Source organism: Crinia signifera, chromosome 19, assembly GCF_055691185.1.
Source record: "Crinia signifera chromosome 19, ASM5569118v1, whole genome shotgun sequence".
NCBI lineage: Eukaryota > Metazoa > Chordata > Amphibia > Anura > Myobatrachidae > Crinia > Crinia signifera.
Genome location: NC_139226.1, coordinates 105,881,537 through 105,904,090, shown reverse-complemented (window position 1 = coordinate 105,904,090; position 22,554 = coordinate 105,881,537). Strand labels below are relative to the sequence as shown.

The 22,554-nt window shown below is 46.0% G+C and overlaps 1 protein-coding gene across 2 annotated transcripts in view; it reads left to right on the top strand.

The window, feature by feature from the left end:
* Nucleotides 1–22,554, top strand: part of VPS13D (vacuolar protein sorting 13 homolog D) — a 252,545-nt gene that overhangs the window by 153,523 nt on the left and 76,468 nt on the right. The gene's annotated exons all lie outside the window — the stretch shown is intronic.

Here is a 22,554-nt window from a genome sequence, read left to right as displayed (position 1 = left end):
GCAGCAATACAATCACCCCAAGAGGACATGGTGTAATTGGAGTCACAGCATAGTAATCGCATATAGCTGCGGCAGTGTGAGCACTGTATAGTATTGTACCAGGTTCGCCTTTCAGATGGGATCCAGCAGGCAGTTTTCAGTATATGTGCATGTGTTTAATCTCGTACAAGCTACAAATCCACTTTAAAGTAAATAAGGCTTTATATAGACAATCAAAGCAATATATTTATCCATGCAGCGCTTCTTACTCGCATGACTCAATGCCTCCAGGTACTGGCAGTCCAAGTACCTGGTGCTACAATACTTCGGTCTACTAACTGGCCCCTACCAGACATCAGCACCCTGAACAGCACACATAGTAAGGTTTTATCTCTTCTACTGCAATTAGCCCACTTCCCAGCTGTGGCTGTGAAGATCTGTAAACCCCAACTGGGGAGAGAGAATGTTGGGCTGTGAGAGCCCACCCTTCTTTCTCTCAAACACACCTCAGGGACCCATTCCTGGCTTTGACGTGAACCAGGTTCTGTTATCTGACTGCAAAGCACTCTCTCTGAGGCTGGACGGTTCCTTCTTAACCCTACAGAACAGTTGTGACCAAAGAAAGATGGCACTCTCTGCCGGAACTAACTCTGTTTCATCACTGTATATAAGGGGCCTGCATCCTAAACCAGAACCTGGAAGATAGAATTACAGCGCATCGTTCTGATAAATCACGAAAAATCGTGTCTAATCATATGTCATTTACTTACGATTCGGTCCTGTGTGTTGTATGTGGTAGCCACAGATTGTCACTGCTGCATTGAGGATTTATAGTGATCGCTGTAGAAACGAGGCACATAGTGAGTGATTTCCACTTGATTGTTCAGCCCATTATTTAAATTTAAAGGGAATATTAAGGTAGTATATATATATATATTGTGAGTATATTGTAAGTGAAAATAAGCAATCGTGTACAAAATATTACAGTAATTGCAGGACTCCTGGGGAGTTCAAAGGACATCACATGCGACATCAACTAATAGATATTGAGGTGGCCATACACTACCGTGACATATCAACAAATGGCTGCCTAGGAACTGTGCACTCAGCCATATGTAACCCCATATCTCCTGTGTGATAACTGAAGTCTCTGCTGTAACTGTGTTGTCTTTGCTCATGCTGTTACCTACCTGGCTGCTGCAATGACCAGTGGCGCCGCTGGTAATTGCGTTGATGCGTCAAAATCGGGCAAAATTGCACTAGTGTATGAGCACCTTTGGTGGCAGATGTACTAAGCCTTGGATTGTGGAACCAATCAGCTCCTGTTGTTTTCCAAACACAGGGGTAGATTAATTAAGCGCGGTGAAGTGATAAAGTGTCTGGTTTTTATCACCAGCCAATCAGCTCCTACCTGTCATTTTTCAAACCAAGCCTGTAACTTCACAGTCAGGAGCTGATTGGATGGTGATAAAAACCAGACACTTTATCACTTCACCGAGCTTAATAAATCTGGCCCACAGCCTTTTACATTGCAAGTAGGAGCTGATTGACTGGTACTTTTTATCTCTCCAAGACGTCGTACATCTGCTGCTAAATTCCCTTACACACACCAGTAAACCTCCCGGTATATTTATACAGAGTGGGTGGAAACCTATACAAAAACAGGGAGGACATGCAATCTGCACACTGTTAGGACCCCGGTCAAGGAGTTGAACTCAAGTCCTCAGCTCTGAGTAGCGGTATTGCTAAGTACTGTACCATCCAATTGTGCTGCTAGAGCTCTCCCAGACATAAAATACTGTTGGGTTAATTGACTTAAAATAATAACCCTAAAAGTTACTGTGCCTGTGTTAAATAACGACATTGTAAACTAAACTGAGGAGGTCTCTGATTGTACAAGAGCTGCAGAATATATTAGCGCTTTATTTATAAATTGTAATAATAATCTGTTATGTGTCTAGTTCACAGCCTATCAAAATAAAGCCTAACAGTAATGTTAGGTTTGGTGGGCTCCATCTAGTGGCTGCGGTTGGCGAAACACTTGAGGTGAGGTGCAGCTTTAGGGGGGGATTCAGTCTGTGACAATATTTCCCGACGGGAAATATTACCACTCACCTATTCATTGCTGCCATTAACAATTTTATTTTATTTTTTTTAAGTCAGATCTGTTTGGTCAGAAATGGCCTTGGATTGTCAAAGTCACGGCCATTTTTCAACAAACTGCTGCCTCTTTCACCGATCCGTGGACATTATGCGACGCTCAACAGCCGGAACATTGAATTCCGACTGTCGAGTTACAGTTGAAAGAAATGAAAATGGCCCGGACTTCCGACAGTTGGAATCCCAGATTGAATACCCCCCTTATGCTGCCCATAAATATGTGAGATATCGCATACAATCCTTCGATTTCGACCGCATCTGGCCGAGAAATCGAATGATTGTATGCATTTTTAAGGGGACATTCGACGCGACGTGCGGGCACGCCAGTTGAATGTCGGGTCTCAAGATCTTATGTGCTGCACATAATATCTATCGAATCGCAGGAGCGATCGCATGTGGTTTTTAACCACATGCGATGCTCGAATGCGATCCGCAAGTGGGAAGTAGAGGGATAACTTTTTCATTGACGTGGGGATGGGGAGAGGGGGCCGGAGGGATCAGAGGGCTGCCCAGTGTTTGAAAAATTCTGCCGCCACCACTGACTGACCCCCGACTACATAACTACATAACGCCGCCCTCTGCCCGCCCTCTTCCAGCACCCGATGTGCCATCTCAAGATGGCATGCGACATCGGACACTTTAGCACCACAAGATGCAATCGGATTCGATGGACATCGCAGTGCGATGTTGCATCGAATCCGATCGCACATATGTATGGCCAGCATTAGCCTTTTATTTATATAGAATATACCAAATATTAAAATCATTGTGCCAACTTTCAGGTACAACCAAATTAGACCAGGTGTGTTCAATATGCATTCCTTCCTCCTAACATTGCCGGACTACACATTCCAGTATGCTTGAACGTCTAACAGGTGGAGAACCACATGTTGTAATACCCCTGAACTAGACTGTTTCCTGATACGCTTGTGTATATAGAAATTAATATGTAGCATAGGGATTAGTGATCCCTTTGCTTGAAGTAAATTCTTCCTTTTAAGTTTCAAATGCATTCCATTGGCAAGGCAAGTGCAGGAAACCTAAACTACGAACGATCTCCTAGCGGTAATCCTCATTTCCTTCACCGGGCTACCCGATAGTACAGCTTGCCGCAGACACAGGAAAGATTTAGGTTCGTTATCTTACCTGATCTGTATGCACAGTGCTCTGCGCATGATATGTAAATGCGGTGCTAGTGGCTTATTGCAGTAAATACATCACGGAAGTGTCTGAAGGAAGCTCCCGCTGAGTCCTGAATGCTGTGATAAATCACTCCCTAGAGTAAATTGATTGATACCGTATATCCCTCATTCCGATCCTGCTAGATACGCTTCCTGGTGCGCAAAGTACCGGTGTTCAGTACATGCGCAGGTCCTAATATGCGGGGGCAACTACTGCGATGTAAGAAGTAGGCCAGCATCAGACTGGCAGCGTTTGTCACACACACACACCGCTCTCCACACGTATCGTATTGGGGACCCATGAGCACTTTTGATAGGTACTAACTGCATACTGGGAACACCCCACAAGACCTGCCGTTCTGAACATACTCTGACCCACTGTCACTCAAAATAGTCAACATCTCTCAGATCCTGATGATGGCCACACATCAGACCAACTTTCCTCCAACTGTCCAACTAGCTGCTTGGATGGAAGAAAAATATGGTACTGGATGGGAGAAAATTTCTGAATTAAATATTACATTTGCTCCCATCCAGTACCATATTTTTATTCCATCCAAGCAGCTAGTTGGACGGTTGGAGGAAAGTTGGTCTGATGTGTGGCCAGCATTACACTTGCTGATTTTTCCTGCTTCAACTTAAAAACTAGCTGCCTAATGTGTATCACCTGTTGACAGGTGCCATTATTTATTTATTTATTTATTTATTTACAGTTTCTTATATTCCTCCCAAGGAAATCCTATGTTGTGCGCCCAAGACGGCTGCCGCGTCTGGTACCTTTTATGGTTGGATTATATAACCCATAGAAGTTATTACCCAAATTGCCTGCACCAACCCAGCAGTATGCTTAATGTGCTCTCTACGTTAAGCCTTAATTCTCTCTGTTTTTCAAGTTTATGCATTGTCTTTGTTCAATGTAGCATGTTTTTGATGTATTTTAAGCGACTTTGAGTCCTATGGGAGAAAAGCGCTATATAAATACAATTATTATTAAAGAGCGCAGCATATTCCGTTGTGCTTTACAATTGGAAACAAAAGCGATTAAACAATTTGGGTAGAACCAAACCATAATCATTTTTGTTTATAATCACTATCTCTCAGTGGTTTTAGTATTATGGCTGATTAGTGTACGTTTGGTGAGATAATTTTAGCTACGATGCCTCAGAAAATTAAATATTAACATCAAACAGTAGGATACATTGCAGATTTAGGGCCTGATTAATAATATATGCAAAAGCCTCCTTTTGCATATTTTATGGTGACTTTCTAGGCACCTTAAGTGAAAGACTGACTTCTGTAATCATGTGGAATGAATGGGGGGGGGGGCGTGTTTCATGCTGCAATCAGCATGGCCCTCTTTAACGATGTGCTGCGTCATCTGTACATGGAGGACTTTTGTTAATGACCCACGGGAGTGGGTAACTTTGACTTTATGGAGCGATGTTATAAACAATATCACCCAGAAGTGGCAAAATTAGCAATATCGTTTAAAATATTGCGTAGTGTGTATGGCATTTTAGACCTTGGAGTAATCCTGGAAATTTGGGGCACTAAAGGGCTGTCGTATATATTTGGAGTTTATTTTTCCTTGTGTTTTTCCATTTAAAGCTCAAAAGCGGTTTAGCTGCAGAATTCTCAATGTCATTCAATACCCTAAAAAGATGTTTATTTTCCTTTTATGCGCTTATAAGAAGACCTGACCCATTTTCAACATTTTATTATTGCCCTTAATGCCACTGTTGTCAGGCTTATAAGATTGCCTTGTCTAGCATTAATAAATAAAGCACTGTCATTTTTAAGACCTCGAGGCTCCGTCTATTGATGAAGAAGCCAAAGTGCCGTAAATGGTATTGTCCTTCATTTTAAGGGGTTTTAGCATTAAAAGCAGATTTCAGTACGGTTACCCTGGTTTCGCTTATTCCCTCTTTATTCTCTTAACTTTTAAGACCTCTGGTCTTTTAAAAAGACTGCATGTGTTGGAAGCATAAGCTCTTTATGAGTATCTGGTTTGGCCATTTTTACGACTTTCAGTTTTATAGTGCTGCTGTTTCTGCCGGTAAATGACTTTTCCATGTGTTCTAGAGCACGCAGCGGGTAGAATGCCATCTTTTAAGTGAAAGGGGCTCAACCTATTTTCAACTGGCACAAAGCGGCGGGTCAACGAGAGTTCACCCCGCTCAGGTTTAGGTGCGTTGTCTCCCAGGCAGGTTTTTATTCAACTGTTCAACTTTTATTTTTTCTATGTTTTTTTTTCTATTTTCCACTTGGATTCTAATCAATAAAGAAAATTGGGACGCAATTTGGGATGACTCATTTCTGGGATACAATCCTTTGTTTTCCTTCATGGGGTCATCGTTCAGTTATTAAACCTTCTGTATTTTACCATTTCCAAATGTGTCAAATTGTTTTTAAAGGCGGAACGAAGCAGATGGGAATCGGTTGTCCGTAATTACCTTTTTTGTGTTTTTGTTCTCGTGGAGGGCTTTTTTTGTGTCTTATGAATTTATTCAGTAAATTCTATTAAGAGCCACCTTAAATAAAGAAGCCTTACTTGAAAAGTCACAAAGTAAAGGCATTTCTATAGGTTTCTTTAATATCGTTTTTACATTATTACCTGGGTAACTTTTCATCTACATGTACCAGAATGTGCCTAATGGTGCCAACACTACAGTATGTCTGTGGTTTATTACCCCAATTCCTCATTCTGCCAGGGTGAGGGAAGTCCAACATGGATCACCAGTCATCCATATCCACGGTTATGATCACCGATCCGTGGATATGATCACCGATCAGGGGAATAGCAGTGTCACTGCCCCAACCAAACTTTCCTCTGGACCGTTATATGTTCACACCCGGTCAGCTATGATAGATTTGCCATTTAGTAGTCCTATAGGTGGGATGTTCTAAGCGCAATGTTCTCTGATGAGTGTGCAGCAAATCGGTTTATAGCTATGTGGCCTGACAGTTACACCTGTTCTTATTGCACACTTGCTTGTTCTACTGGAAAGTAATGTATACGCCTGCATCTTCCCTGATATTACCTACTTCAATAGTTGTTTGCAGTGAGTAGCATTGAGTATAGCCCCTCCCACATGCTTGTTGCCTAGAGCAGCTGGACCATGATGATGAGTCACATAAACTTACCATCTGCCCTTGCTACTTGCACCTCCAATCCTGGATCACCCTGAGGGGGTGGGTGGAGAGAGTGCCAAAAGTGATGGTATTTGGAATTATGCTTTTTTTTTTTTTTTTTAAACCGCTAGATGTACTAAGCATTGGAGAGTGATAAAGTGGAGAGATATAAAACCACCAACCAATCAGCTCGTAACTGTCATTTCATTTCTCTTTAAGGCTTAATGCATCTTCCTCCTTAAATGAAATCTACAGAGGGAGCCCCTCTCAATTTTGCAAGGGCTGGCTATTGAATTGCCAGCCTCCAGGCCCCATCATCTGTCGGAAGGGGGCACGCATGCACCACACGCTCGTGCACCCCGTTCCCATGGTGCTCCCCTCTGCCGTCCGCTGACTTTCATCACCATTCGCCGGTCCCCACCGCCTCCCTGCACCCCCCCCCCCCCCAGGGTTTCCGCCGTCCAGCTGCCAAGTGACGGGACGCTCGTGCGTGTGAGACCTTTGCGTGTCTGTCTGATGGAGTTCCTCTTAGCCAACGCTCGCCAGCGAGGACATTCTGGCGGTGTTTTATATATGTATTTTATAAAGTATTTTCATTGCATCTCAACAGCTTGTTGGTGCAGTATAATGGTCACCTTTTCTTGTTTTCTCCACGCGTTTTACTTATTTAGGATTTGGGTACTTGTATACAAGCACGGCGCCCACGATATTTGGTCACATGACATATAATCGCATTGCATGGCATACACCCGATGCACTGCGATGCGATGCAATTTAAAATTGTATAAGCCCCCTATACGATGTTTAATTGTATAAGCACCCTAACGGGGGCTTACAATGTTGCTGCGCTCGCCACACTTTCTATTCTCAACTCCACGCCGACGTGGATAGTGGGGGTATGAAAAGGTCGTAGGACGCGTACCGCCGCCACTCGTGGGCTCGCTGCGCTCGCCACGATTCGGGTTCACGTTTATAGTGGGGGGGGGGGTGGCGTGGGGGTGCATTTAACATTGTAAGCACCCGTTAGGGTGCTCAAAAGCACCCTTTAGGGTGCTTATACGATTTTTCATCGCATAGGGGGTCAAAATCGTATTGCATCGCATGCCATCGGGTACGGATACGTTCATCGTACGATGCTGAAATCGGGCGCCGCCAAAATACACAAGTACCTTTTTATGTTTACTATGGGTTGGATTGCCGGGTTGCTGGACCCTGGATTTTCCAAATGGCCCTTGCACACTGCACACCGACACTGGTCGACCCAGCAACAACTCAGGATCGACCCAGGTTATTTGTGCGGTGTTAGTTTCCTTGAAGTTTTCATGTAATTATTGTGATGTATATTAGAATGTAAATTGTCGTCTTTTATGACCTCATTTGAGGATTTCCTGTAATGTCCAGTTCTTGTAGAGATGGTTCAGTATGAACAGTAGAAAGCGTGAAGTGCGACTAAGGAGATTAGGAGATAACTGATCTGTTTCATGCAGAGCAAATCAACATCTGTTCAGATATTTAGCATTAGTCCCATTGCAGGAATGTATCACTCGATTATGTTCAAAGAGATGTATAAAATGTCATTTTTCGCTTGGCAGAAGGTAACCAATCCCGTTTGTGAATGTGGCTAATTAGGGAGTAAGCCCCTTGTTCACGGTTCATGACACATTATCATGGCTGTTCTGTGAGAGCTGAATTTGCTACAGCCGCTACCTCAATCCATAGGTTATCATTTTATGTTTGTCCAGCAATGATTCATTGAGAGCGTTTTCCTGGGTACTCCCAGGAAACGCTGCCTGCCCTCCTCCATCCCGCTCCCCTCCCCCGTGTGAGCTCCACATTGACTATGCAAGTCGCCGAAGGCGCCCACACAGATGCCCTGCACATGGTTCTCCCACCTGTAAAGCCAGCAGGGAGGAAATAAATTATCACGGCGCCCATCGCATACCATAAGGCATGCGTTGGTATGCGATGCGATATCGCGCGATATTGTACAATGTCATACAATTTAAAAATTGTATGGCATTGTATATGGCATACAATGCCATACAATGCGATGGGATGCGATTATAAGTTGTATAAGCACCCTAATGGGTGCTTACAATGTTAAATGCACCCTAATGGGTGCTTACAATGTTGAATGCACCCCCACGCCACCCCCCACTATAAACGTGAACCCGAAGCGTGGCGAGCGGCGGCGGTACGCGTCCTACAACCTCTTCATACCCCCACTATCCACGTCGGCGTGGAGTTGATTTTATAAAGTGTGGCGAGCGCAGCGAGCCACCGAGCCCGAAGCGTGGTGAGCGCAGCGAGCCCCGCGAGGGGACGCGGATACCTTCACAGGTATCCGCGTCCCCTCGCGGGCTTCACAGGTATCCGCGTCCCCTCGCGGGCTTCACAGGTGTCCGCGTCCCCTCACTGCGCTCGCCACACTTTATAAAATCAACTCCACGCCGACGTGGATAGTGAGGGTATGAAAAGGTCGTAGGACGCGTACCGCCGCCCCTCGCGGGCTCGCTGCGCTCGCCACGCTTCGGGTTCACGTTTATAGTGGGGGTTGGCGTGGGGGTGCATTTAACATTGTAAGCACCCATTAGGGTGCTTAAAAACACCCATTAGGGTGCTTATACAATTTTTTATCGCAAAATGGGCTAAAAGCGCATCGCATACTATTGGGTGTATGGCATGCGATGCGATTAAAACATTGCGCAATCAAGATCATGGGCGCCGTGATAATACACAAGTACCGAAATTAATATTACAGCTGGGTACACACTATATAATTTTTCTGCACCCTCATGGATCATTAACAATAACCTATACTTGCCTACCTTAATTGTCTCCTCTCCAGGAGAAGCAATTTTCCGTCATTAAGCCCCGTCCCATACCTGTAAATACCGTGATTCATGGCTCTTTGGGGAGGGGCTGGTACTCAATGATGCGATTTGCATCATTTTAGCCCTGTCCCTTCCCAAAAGAGACACAAATGCCAGTATTTAACTGGCAGAGGGAGGGGGTGCAGGGGGCCCCACTAAATGCTTACCCACCCTTCCGGGGTATAGGGGGTAGTTAAGTATCCAATAACCCTGATTGTCTGAACATGCAGTCGAATCTGATTATATCATTGCACAGTACGTATGGTGTAATGGTTAGCATTACTGCCTCACAGCGCTGAGTTCATGGGTTCGATACCCACCATGGCCCTAACTGTGCAGGGTTTGTATATCCTCCCCGTATTTGCGTGGATTTCCTCCGGGTACTCCGGTTTCCTCCCACAATCCAAAAATATACTGGTAGGCTAATTGGCTCCAAACAAATTAACCCTAGAATGTCTGTGTGCATACCTCCCAACTTTTCATTGGAAGAAATAGGGATACGAAAAGGGGGCGTGGCGTATGCAAATGAGGGCGCGGCTTATGCTAATTAGCCGCACCCTCATTTTCATACGAGAATAGACGCTGTGCGCATGTGCACAGCGTCTATTCTACTACATTGGGGGGTCTCCCAACTGCCACCCCCCCGCAGCGGGACAATGCCTGCCGCGGGTGGGACGTCGGGACAGGACCCGAAAATCGGGACTGTCCCGACGGAATCGTGACAGTTGGGAGGTATGTGTGTGTGCATATATATGTGGTAGGGAATATAGATTGTAAGCGCCACAGGGACAGGGACTGATGTGAATGTTCAAATATTCTCTGTAAAGTGCTACGGAATATGTGTGCGCTATATAATAAACTGTTAATAAATAAATCAGTGCCCACATGTTCAGTGTTTACCCGCAGATTTTCCATTTTGCGGCACCATCAGTGCCCAATATCATGTTGTTTACAGGGCTTTATAGAGATATTTAATAAGTGTTTACTACAAAGCACCTGATGAGTGTTTGGAAGCAGCACCTCCCATCATTTTACCAGTCAGGCCTCCTCCCTGCCACCATGACTGACTTGAGTTAATTGCAGGAAGTCTTATGTCCCTTTAACTCTGGATCCATGGCAGTAGATTCCCCATAAATCAGATTGAGGACAAACCTGCATCTAGAAGGGAAATGTTGGGGGGTGTACTTGGGAACACTTCTGCGCTTTTCTGTTATTAATGCAGATTGCAGCATCCTAAGCAATGCCCTTAGCTGGTGTGCATATACCCTGTGGCTCCGGAAGACGATATTCTGCTTTATACAGAAGGAGAGAGAGATAAGAAGCTGGGATACATTCCTGCGGCTCAGGGTGACTTAAGAGAAGCAGGAGTTAATATATTTTCCTCTCCTGTAAGTTATCTGTTGGAGTATTAGTTGTGTTTAATAAAGCACATTGCCCTCTGCATGAACCCGCTGTGACTCTCTCGTTGGGGTCATTCCAAGTTCAGGCTTTGGACTTTTGACTGCCTTCTGTGTATGTGAAAACAGCCGCAGCCCCTGCAGGGATCACTTATTCAGCCCTGTAACACAAAACTATTGCCAGCAGGCACCTGCTGGGACAGCTTCACAGGGGGTCCATTGGGGGGGAAGCTACTGAACTCATCAGGCATCTGCATAGATAAAAGCAGCAGGGTTTCCTTATGGGGATCACCAGCTAATCAGGCATCCACACTGACAGCCTATCCAAAGGGGCTTTGCAGATTACCCCAAGCCACCATGCCATTGTCTGGCAGCGTTACCGAACCCAACACAATGGGACGTTGGCTAATTAATGTTCTGTTTAATTATCAGTGATAAAGTCACTTAACCTCAAAACAACATTGTTCTGTTTTTCTTTTTTTTTTTTTTTGTAAATGTAAGATGTTTGCTCTGGTGTGATACTGGAAGTTGGTAAGTAGGGCACGCAATGTTCCATGTCTTAAGACGTAATTTTTTTTCATTGACTTCCATAGATTCTGGGATCTTGTTAATAGCATTATAATTATGCAGCAGATGTTTTCTTTTTTAGAAGAAAATACGGTACTTGTTTAGTTTCACGGCGGCAGTTGTGTACTTAGCGTAGCGTCCCTTTCAGAATAGGGCTCGTGTTCCCGCGGCAGCGTAGTGTGATCCGCGCGACCAGCGTAGTCAGTCAGAAGTAGCGTAGTGTATTAAGCGTAGGCAGTACGTAGTCAGCGTAAACGTCCCTGTCCAAATCGGTGTAGTGTGAGTAGCCGCGACTACTGTAGACAGAAACAGCGTCTATTTCTAGCGTAGTCATAAAGAGCGTCTAGTTCACCGTAGTCAGAAGTTGCGTCCCTGTCAGAAACAGCGTATTGTTCTCGCGTCTAATTCAGTCAGCTGGTAGATTGAGCGGTACGCTGTTAGCGTAGTCAGTCAGCTGTTGTGTAGTCAGTCAGCTGGTAGATTGAGCGGTACACAGTTAACGTAGTCAGTCAGCTGTTGTATTCTCTGAGAGGCACACGTATCGGAGACATGGCTGCAGAGAGGCTGACAGTTTTTACTCTGCCCCAGAATGAGGAGGCGGCAGTGGAATTCCTTCAGGGGCAACATTTCTTGCCTGAGACACAGACCTATCCCAATGGGTACCCGATGAGGCTCAGTATTAGGGAGCGGCTGTGTCACTGCCATATCCGCACCTGTGGAAAAAAGGTGAGTCTGAGGGCTGCACAGTGGTTTAGAGGGTGTCATCTGACTTTCGTTACCCTCATCCGCTTTATATTCTGCTGGTCTGAGGAGCTGACTAGTGTACGATTTTTTTCAGCAACACCTCTCTGTCTCCCAGGCCACCACTGTGCAATATAATAGTTTAATGCGGGAGGCCAGCACTGTCGACCTCCTGTCGCAGCCTCAGCCACAAATTGGCGGCCCAGGCACTATTGTGGAGGTTGATGAAAGCCTCTTTGTGAAGCGCAAGGCCAATGTTGGACGCATGCTGCCCCAGCAGTGGATCTTCGGGGGCATCTCCAGACAGACCGGAGAGTGTTTCTTGACGGAAGTCGAGAGGCGTGACGCCAGTACCCTAATGGCTGCCATCGAGAGGCACGTGCTCCCGGGGACCACTATTTACTCCAACTGCTGGAGGGCTTACCAAACAGAGCAGCTGGAGCAGGCTGGGTATCATCACGCCAGGGTGAACCACCGCTACCACTTCCTGGATCCGGAGAGCGGGGTTCACACCCAGAATATAGAAAGACTATGGGGATCCTGCAAGTGGCACAATAAGCACCAAAGGGGTACTGCACGCCATCAACTGGACTCATATCTCCAGGAGTTCATCTGGGGGAAGACACTGGGCGCAGAAGACCCCTTCAAGCGCATTCTGCACACGCTGACCCTGCTCCCCCAGGCAGACAAAGGCGACGCTACAGAGGCAACTACATTGCCTTTGGACGGAGCGTCGACTTCGGCTGCTGTCTCTTACAGTACACTGTCAGAGGAATTACTTTTTATCTTTTTTTGGTGTATTTTACCTTCTTGTTATTGATTGTATTGTTCTTTAATCATTTTTTCTTGAATCATTCGCTTTAACTTAAGTAAAATCAAGTTAACACATGTCGTCATTACTGTCTCTGGTGCATGATATGGGAGGTGTGAATGTGTTCCTGAAACACCCCCACTATCCACGCCAGCCCGAAGCATGGCAAGCGCACACATCACGCGTCCTACCAACCTTTTCATACCCCCACTATCCACGTCGGCGTGGAGTTGATTATAGATAGTGTGGCGAGTGCAGCGAGCCACCGAGCCCAAAGCGTGGCGAGCGGACGTGGGAAACCTCACATGCAGCAGCCTAAACCAATCCTTCCTCCCCACAGCCTGACCTTAACCCTCCCGGCTAGTGCCTAAACCCTGCCACCTAACCCTAACTCTTCCCTCCAGCCTAAGTCGCCACACTATTGCCTAAACCTACCCACCTCCCCCCACCTTTCCCGAGAACATTCTAGCTCCCCCCGCATGCTCACTGGTTAGGATGCTGGCTTTTGGTATTCCGGCATCCACATCCATTCCACATTCCTGTGCCATTCTTCTGACGCTTATTGAAGACAGTTAAGATGGCGGCATGGGTATATTGAATGCCGGTATTCTGACAGCCGGAAGGCTGACCGCATTCCATTACAAGATTGTCTTACTGACTTTCAAAGCTTCTGATTCCATACTGCCCCGCTTAATTAAGGTGATCTATAGATGAAGAACTATTAGCAGTACCTAGAACCTCCCTGAATTCACCTGGGGTTTGAACTGTTGCCTTTGCAGCTCTGACTTTATTGACCTTATTCTTTGCACATTTCAAGAGGTCTTCACTGTAGAATCCTTCAAAGGGCAGACTCAAGATATTCCTGGTCACCCAATCATTTCACTAATGTTCTTAAAATCACAACTCATACTGTATGCTTTGTTATCTTTTTTTCTGTTAAGATTATTTAGAATTTTGTTTTACAAATTCAATGTAAAGCACTTTCAGGAAAATTCAGTTAATGCAGAGCAGATCCAACTGGCAAATCCGCATGACACTGACGCAGTGCCGTCTTTCCCATTGGGCTTAATGGGCAGTTTCCCAGGGGCCCAAGGTTTCTAGGGGCCCACCCCAATGGGAAAGACGGCGTGCCCCAGGGAGCTGCTGTGGTGGCGGGCAGTGGGGATCCGGGCAGCGGCTGCTGGGAGCAGTCTCCAGGCTTGGGTCCGGCATCCTTCCTGCGCACCATTTTCAAACCGCCTCTGTGGCTGTGCCTGCTGTCGGTGTCGCCACTCTGTGTGTACTGACAGCCCCCGTCTTCCAACACCCGCCCCCTGCATCCTTCAAGGGCTAGCTTGGGACATGAGGCTGTGAGCGTGCGCTGGAGAGCAGGGAAGGCAGGCGGCTGTAGTGTCTGCGTCACTGTAAGTCCCCTGTGTCACTATAGCGGTAATATGGCTATCAACTTTACCCCGTGAGAGGGGCCGGTGATCTTTGCAGCTTTTCCACGCTGCCAACGTCATGCTCGTATCTCATGACGTGATGTAATTTGGACACAGCGAGAGGGGTTGTAGAGACAGACAGGTCAGAAGATCTATCCCTTTGTTGTATTGGAGTAATGCGATACATGGCATGTGAATGGCTGAGAGGCTTCTGTTGAACTACATCTTCCAGCATGCCCTGCCATGGGGTGGGGGGCCCAGTGAATTATTTTGTCCAGGGGCCCCTGCTGATGATAAGATGGCCCTGCACTGACGCACTTTATGATGCCTGGGATCTCCCTCAAAATTGCTCTCTTCTTGGGAAGGATATCCCTATGTCTATCCCATGCATGTTTACATTGCTCTACTGTCTAAGCCTCTGCCACCTCTGATGGGAGGATATTACACTTGTCCACTACCCATTCTGTGTAGTAATTTTTCCTTAGATTTCCCCTGAACCTCCCTCCAATTTCATTGCATGTCCTCCTGATCTAATACTTCTCTTCATTTGAAGAATGTCTCCCTCCTGCACCTTGTTAAAACCCTTGATATATTTAAAAGTTTAAATTATCATGCCCCCACACCCTTCCCTCTTTGCCCCAAACTATACAAAATGCAGTGGTTTTACTGGAAAACACTGTAGCACAGCGTTTTATATGCAGATACAGCCATGGTCACACACAGAACATAGGCATCTCAATCAGCAAAAGCTGCTTGTGCTTCCTTTGCGCTTAACACATATTTTAGCTGGAAAAGTCACACCAAAAAAGACGTGTGGTGTTACAAAGTGCATGACCAGGAGGGTTATTTAACGCACAGTGGGCCATATTGAATGCGGCTGGCAAGGGGGTTAAAGGGCGGGGATCGCCGAAAACAAGTGAGCTGTGACAGCGAGCAGTCAGCGCTGCTTGCTGTCACAGCTTGCAAAAAGCATTGAATACACCCCATTGAGTCTACATATATGTTGGCACATCTTTAGTTAATTTATCAATGTCAATGTTGTGATCAGCTGTAAGGCATATAATCGTTCTGATCACAACGATAAATTAAATGAGCATACACTCAAGGTCAGAGGTTCCTAAAGATCAGTTCATCACTGAGAGAATCATAAAGTCTGCCGGATCGGAGTGAAATTGTCCAGGTGTGTACCTAGCATTTGCCTTACATTTGTGATCTCATATCCATATGGAATGTCATCTTCAATTTTTCTGCTCCCCACCCCCCCTTCCACTTCAAAATTTATATTCTAAATGTAATTAAATATATTTGTCTTCATGCGTACCGATGACCGGGCTGTTAACTTCTGCAGATCGTTTGTCCTAAGCAGAAGGTTTATAAATACGTATGCATCTTCTTGAACTTTAAACATAAACCTCTTGTGAGTTTATTTTCCAGCCAAATGTTCCGGATGATGGAACGGACACTCTATACTTTACATTTTCTACGGCTTTCGACCCAAGAGCTCGTGTTCTCATACATTTCTTTAAGTCAGCGGTGAATTTCTTTGGGAAGGTGAACTTTTCACCCAGACAATATGGATATTTCAAACCGGAGTTTACAAAGAAAACGCAATCCTTATCTGGCCATTAAATAGGATTTGGTGTAAGCTAGCAGATGTTCAGCTTTCCCCTCAATTTGAAGAGTGAACGGAAAGTGGCGAAAGATGCTTGAAGGAATTCTGCAGTAGCCCGCAGGGTGCCTGACTCCACCAGGCTTGCTAATCACACCTGTGTACACACTTTGTTAGAGAGGGAACACTTTGCCTCTGTGCCCCTTTCCTAATCCTTTTACAGCCAATTATTGCTTTGATTAAAAATAAGATCATATTATAGCCTAATTGTTTGCTTCCACCTTGGCTGATGCACTGTACCAGAGGTCAACTAGAGTTCCTCTTGAATGTTTCTTCACGCTTATTGAAGTTTCAAAAAAATGTTTCCTTTTCTCAAAAATATTATTTAAATCCCACGATCAGGAATTTTTTGTAAACCGCCGTTCCAGTGGTAACATTTCCTAGTATTCCAACGATCAGGTGAAGCGGAGATTGTTAATTTTATCCTTTATTTATATAGCGCCCAGTTACAGATTTCATAAACAAATAAGCAATGCAAGGAAACCGCGACTAAAGCAGGGTGCACACTACACAATGGGCCCGATTCAGTCCTGCTTGCTGGGCTACGAGTGTTCAGAGCCCAGTGAGCGGGAAAACGCCGCCCTGACGAACACACACATACCCTGCACTCCTCTGCCCTTGTGCACGCATTCGCAGCAAGGAGAAAATCATTCACCATCAAATTATTTTCTTTTCCCCTGGTGATGATTTCCCCCTGCTCGCAACGCTGAGTAAGCCAGGACTCACTCTGTGATGCTAGGGCTGTGGGGAAAAGGAGGTTGCTAATGGGGTCAGCACACCTCCCTCCTAACAGCCAGGGAATGTAATGGTTAGCATTACTGCCTCACAGTGCTGAGGTCATGGGTTCCATGGCCCTAACTCTGCGAAGTTAGGGCCATGGTGGCAAAAATATATTGGTAGGTTAATTGGCTTCCAAGAAAAATCAACCCAAGAGTCAGTGTGTGTGTGTGTGTGTGTGTGTGTGTGTGTGTGTGTACATGTGGTAGGGAATATAGAATGTAAGGGGATATGGTCACTAGATCTCCAGTAACTAGGTCGACAAGCATTAGGTCAATACCACTAGGTCGACATGACTGAAGGTCGACATGGGTTAGGTCAATACAAGCATTAGGTCGGCATGGTTTTTTTATTTTGGTACTTGTTTCCTAGCACGGCCACAATCGCGGCCATCGGGTGTAATTTTTAGTGGCCTGCGACGCGACCGACGCGATGCCCCCGATTTTTCCATTGAAAACAGTGAAAATCGCGTCGGTCGGGTCGTATGCGGCAAAAAATGCTTAAATGGTCCACCCGCGATGGCCGCGATTTCCCCATAGGGAACAATGTTAAATGCCTCAATTTACCCGCGATGACCGCGATTTCCCATAGGAAACAATGTTAAATGGGTCAATTTACCCAAATCATCATAGGGAACAATGGTAAATGGGCCAGAAACCCCAAAAAACACCCCTGAACATTGACATGTCCCCCCAAAAGTATTTAACGCCACCCCGCGATCAACGTGAACCCGAAGCGTGGCGAGCGCAGCGGTACGTGTCCTCCGACTTTTTCATACCCCCACTATCCACGTCGGCGTGGAGTTGAGAATAGAATAGTGTGGAGAGCGCAGCGAGCCCCGCGAGGGGACGCGGATACCTTCACAGGTAAACGCGTCCCTTCGCGGGCTTCACAGGTATCCGCGTCCCCTCACGGGGCTCGCCACACTTCGGGCTCGCTGCGCTCGCCACACTATTCTATTCTCAACTCCACGCCGACATGGATAGTGGGGGTATGAAAAGGTCGGAGGACGCGTACCGCCGCCCCTCGCGTGCTCGCTGCGCTCGCCACGCTTCGGGTTCACGTTGATCGCGGGGTGGCGTGAACTACTTTTGGGGGGACATTTCAATGTTCAGGGGTGTTTTTGGCCCATTTACCATTGTTCCTATGATAATTTGGTTAAATTGAGCCATTTCACATTGTTTCCTATGGGAAATCGTGGTCATCGCGGGTAAATTGAGGCATTTAACATTGTTCTCTATGGGGAAATCGCGGGCATCGCGTCTGGCCCATCGCACCCGATTTTTTAGTGCATGCGATGGCCGCGATGCCCACGATTTTACACCCGATGATCATGATCGTTGTGGCCGTGCTAGGAAACAAGTACCTTTATTTTTTTTATTGTGTCGACAGGCAGTATTTCATGCCCTACCATCTTCTAGGGCAGGCATGTCCAAACTACGGCCCTCCAGCTGTTGTGAAACTACAAGTCCCATCATGCCTTGCCACAGTTTTGTTATGAGGGAATGCTAAGACTGGGATGTGTAGTTTCACAACATCTGGAGGGCCACAGTTTGGACATGCCTGCTCTAGGGGGTGGTGGGAGAATAAAATAGTGTGCCTAGCGTAGCGAGCCACCGTGCCAGAAGCATGGCTGCAGAAAGACATTCAGATGCAATAGTATAAACCCAAATAAGCGCTTGCAATTTGGATCACGTTGGTGAATTCTCTCTCACTGGCTGGAAGATGTACATTGTATGTTGTTCAGTATACACCTTTTTTCGGTACTTATGTAATATCTGGGCTCCCGTTTTTCTTATGAGACCGCGTCCCATCGCGGGGCTCGCTGCGCTCGCACGCTTCGGGCACGGTGGGTCGCTGCGCTCGCCACACTATATAAAATCAACTCCATGCGTAGTTGGATAGTAGGGGTATGAAAAAATGGGGTGCATTTAACATGGGAGCCCAGATAATACATAAGTACCCTTTTTTCTGCTTGTCATGTTTTGCGTTCCATAACCTATATCTTTTGTGCTGCTTGTTTTATAGCTTTCAGAATATATGTACACTACACATACATATATTCTTAGGAGCTTCCAGGAAGGTTAAACAGGGGTCGTCATGTTTATCTGATATCAGCTGCTGACACTGCAACATATACATCATTTTCTTTGCCTGTAACCCCGCTGATTACTTGAAGACCAGAGCACTCCATTACAAAATAATCCACACTGATTTAAAGAGGAAACTTCACCGCTAAAAGCTTTATAAATATCTACGGTTATGAGTTATGTCAGGATCCTGGAGGATATTGATGCAATGCAGATAATGGTAATATTATCCAGCAGCCCTGGCCTATTGTCGAAAGCATTTTCCAGGGAGTCCTTATTGGGCATATTTTGTTTGTTAAATAAAATGACAGTTTTGTCCTCACACACCTAGGGGGGGGGGGGGGGGGTATGCAATGTGCCACCGCTATTTCCGACAGGGGAAATAGCGGCAGCTCCTTATTCAATGCTGTCATTAACGACAGCATTGATGCGGGATCACGGCAGAACGGGCCTGTCTTCAGAAGCTGTCAGGCCCATTGTGCCAATAACAGCCGTGGATTGTCGTTATCCGGGCCGCAGATCGACAATCCACGGTCACGCCCCCTTTGCGCCCATCGGCAGGCAGGACATTGAATCCCATCTGTCATTATGTGGTCGATCTGACCACAAACGGGCCAGGATCACGGCTGTCAGCGGGGATTGACAGCCGTGATCTCAGATTGCATACCCCCCTAATGTCTATAGGCCATATGGAGCGAGATGCTCAGCACGACTGAGACGCTTCAACACCGGTAGCACCGCGTACTGTCAGTGCATCTTAGTCACCATTGTGTGAGAGACAACTGATTGTGGGCCAGATGTACTAAAGATGAGAAGTGATAAAGTGGAAAGAGATAAAGCACCCACAACCCAGCCCCGAACTGTCCTTTTTCAAATACAGCCTGTAGTATGGTAGTTAGGAACTGATTGCCTGCTACTTTATCACTCTCCATTTTATCACATCTTAAGATTTAGTACATCTCATCTGTCCCTGTAATTTTTGTCATTAGGGAATTGGCATGGGTCATTTAGTCACCCACTGAAGGTCGACATGGCTTAGGTCGATAAATTAAATGGGTCGACATGGCTAAGTTAGACACAAGCATTATGTCAAAAGTGGGAAGGTCGACATGAGTTTTCACACTCATTTTTAGGGACCCGAATGTCCTAGTAAACATGGACACCAGCGTCAAAGTGTACCGGATCCGCTGGCCAAACCTCACTGCCAAACCTCACTGTGCTTGGCACACTATTCTATTCTCCCTCCATGCCCTAGTGGGTGGTAGGGCATGAGATACCAGAACGTGGTGGAAGGAATAGCCATAGACAACTGTATCAGAAGAACCCTTTTATTTTTATTAAACCTAGATTAGCTGCACACAGATGTTCCAGCCCCAGTGATTAGTGTACACTAGCAATGTCATTTTGTTGCCTATTGAATGTAAAATCTACATTGTGTTCAGCATATACTGTGCACACGTGCAAGTCATGTCAATGCAAAGTACTTCAAACTTAGCCATTAAAATAATCCCTTTTGCTTTAGATATTATATATTATTAATCTGAATGTGTTGTATCACATAAAGCTTTTGTGAAAGGTCCTGATGCAGTATGTTTGTCCTCAGCCATTCCCCAATTAGCAGGATCCGGGTTCTTGCAGTGCCCTGTTGAAGCTTTAGGATTAAATAACGATAGGGCTAGTGGCTTCGGCTGATATGTGCACTGTAGATGAACCGTATTCCGGGAAGAGATTGCTGTTTGCTGCCCGCGTTCACTACTCTCTAGTGGCCACTTGAGAAGAGATTATTGGAACGCAGCCACTGACCATTCCGGGGTCATTCTCAGGTTTTCTACTGGAAAATCGGGCATTCCTTTTTATTAATTCGATCTAATGGACTTTAGTGAATACTAACCTAAGGTCACTATGTTCCCCCGTGTATCTGATTCAATAAGACGTTCTAACAAAAGCTTCATTTAAAGTAACATTTAAAAAAAGGTAGCAATGCTGTATCAAATATAATAAATGTGTTATTCTCCGGTTTCGGTTGTTCTATAGTTAAGGTGCCCATACACTACTGCGATGTATCGCAGCAGGGTATGGGCTGCGCAACCCCATTGAGCCTCCCGGGAAGGCAGGATCGCATGCAGTCTTTTCACATGCGACCTCGCCACCAGGAGTGGGGCTAAGTCAAAGGTCGGTCGGGCAGCAGGTCTGACCTCCAGCTCAGGTCCGATGTGCACGGGACCGCACATCAGACCCAAGGGGGACCGATTTGGGACGATTTCTCGGCCCGATCCCTCAGGATAAGTGTATGGGCACCTTTAGACTCATGTCAAGTGACATAAATTATGCATTTTCTTTTCTTTGTTTTACACACCTTGGATGATTTCCCTTATATCGGGCCCGATTTCCCTTTTAAAATGATGGGTGATCATAGGGCGATATTCAACTGATCTATTTTTTTTGCGCATATCACACTCTTTGGTTGAAATTTAGTAGGATGAGAGAATCAGAAAGTGAGAGATTTGGTAAGAAATCTCCAGTTTTTTTTAAAGCGGCAATCCTTTACACATTTAAACTTGCCGCTTTAAAAAAAAAGGGGGGATTTCTTACCAAATCTCTCACTTCCTGAATCTCTCATCCTATTCAATCTCACCCACTATGTACAGCTTTAGCCACACATTTGCGCATTTCAGTTTACCACCCCCTGAAGATAGGGAGCTGAAATGCTGGTGAAGTAGGCATTTATGCTCATAATCATTGAAGTAACCTTGGTTCAGTTTGCCCTGGAAAGTGAGTATTAATTTGAACATTGGAGGAGTGATCATATTCAAATTCAGCTTGGTTACCAGTTACACCATCTGTCCAATGAAAGCTCCCTAGACACACATACTGTACATTGTGAACACCTGAAATAGAGGCCATGTCTAGAAAACAAAACCAAACTTTCCAATCAATGTAAAACAGAAGTGAAAATTACGTTGGTTTTCTTGACTATGGTCCTGATTCCGGTTGGCTCAGCAAGCTACGAATATCGCAGCTTACTGAGACGCCGCCCGGCCGAATCCCCCCGCTGCCAAATCCCCACTGTACCATGCGAGGGGATGTGTACAAGAACACATCCCCTCGCATGCCTCCGCTAGCAGGAGAAATAGCTTTTTATGGTCGCTGACCAAAGAATGATTTCTCCTGCCTTCGCAAATAGAAGAAACTGACTTTGAGCGCAACAACGAAGACGGGGTGGGCCGCTGATGTCATGTGGTGTTAGCTGTCCGCCCCAGCAGGCATTAGCCTGCCTGCGTTCCCATGGTCCAGTGAAGTCACTGCCCCCCCCCCCCCCCACACACACACAGCCCTCCCCCCAACGAACGGCCCGGCGAGTATGTAACTCCCCTAAGCTGTTCGTTGCCAGGTTTTGCACATGTGCAAATACGCGCATGCGCAGACCCCCAAACATCGGAACGGGGCGGAATTCGCCCTGCTCCGAGTGATGTTGGATTTAGGACATATGTTCTATTGAAGCGAGCAGTACCTCATTACATAGCGTTCCCATTTGTCTTGTGGATGTGTTATGAACACAGTGACAATAGAAGTAAAGTGACTTTAAAGCTGGGTACACACAGTCTGATCTGCATGATAACGATATGATTGTGCGTGTACCCACTATATCATTAATGATGTGCGCTTTTGCGATTTGTTATCGATAACCATGCAGTCCAATCTGATGATTCAATCAGAGACTGCGTGTTCCGCACAGCTCCTGGTGACGCCACTGAA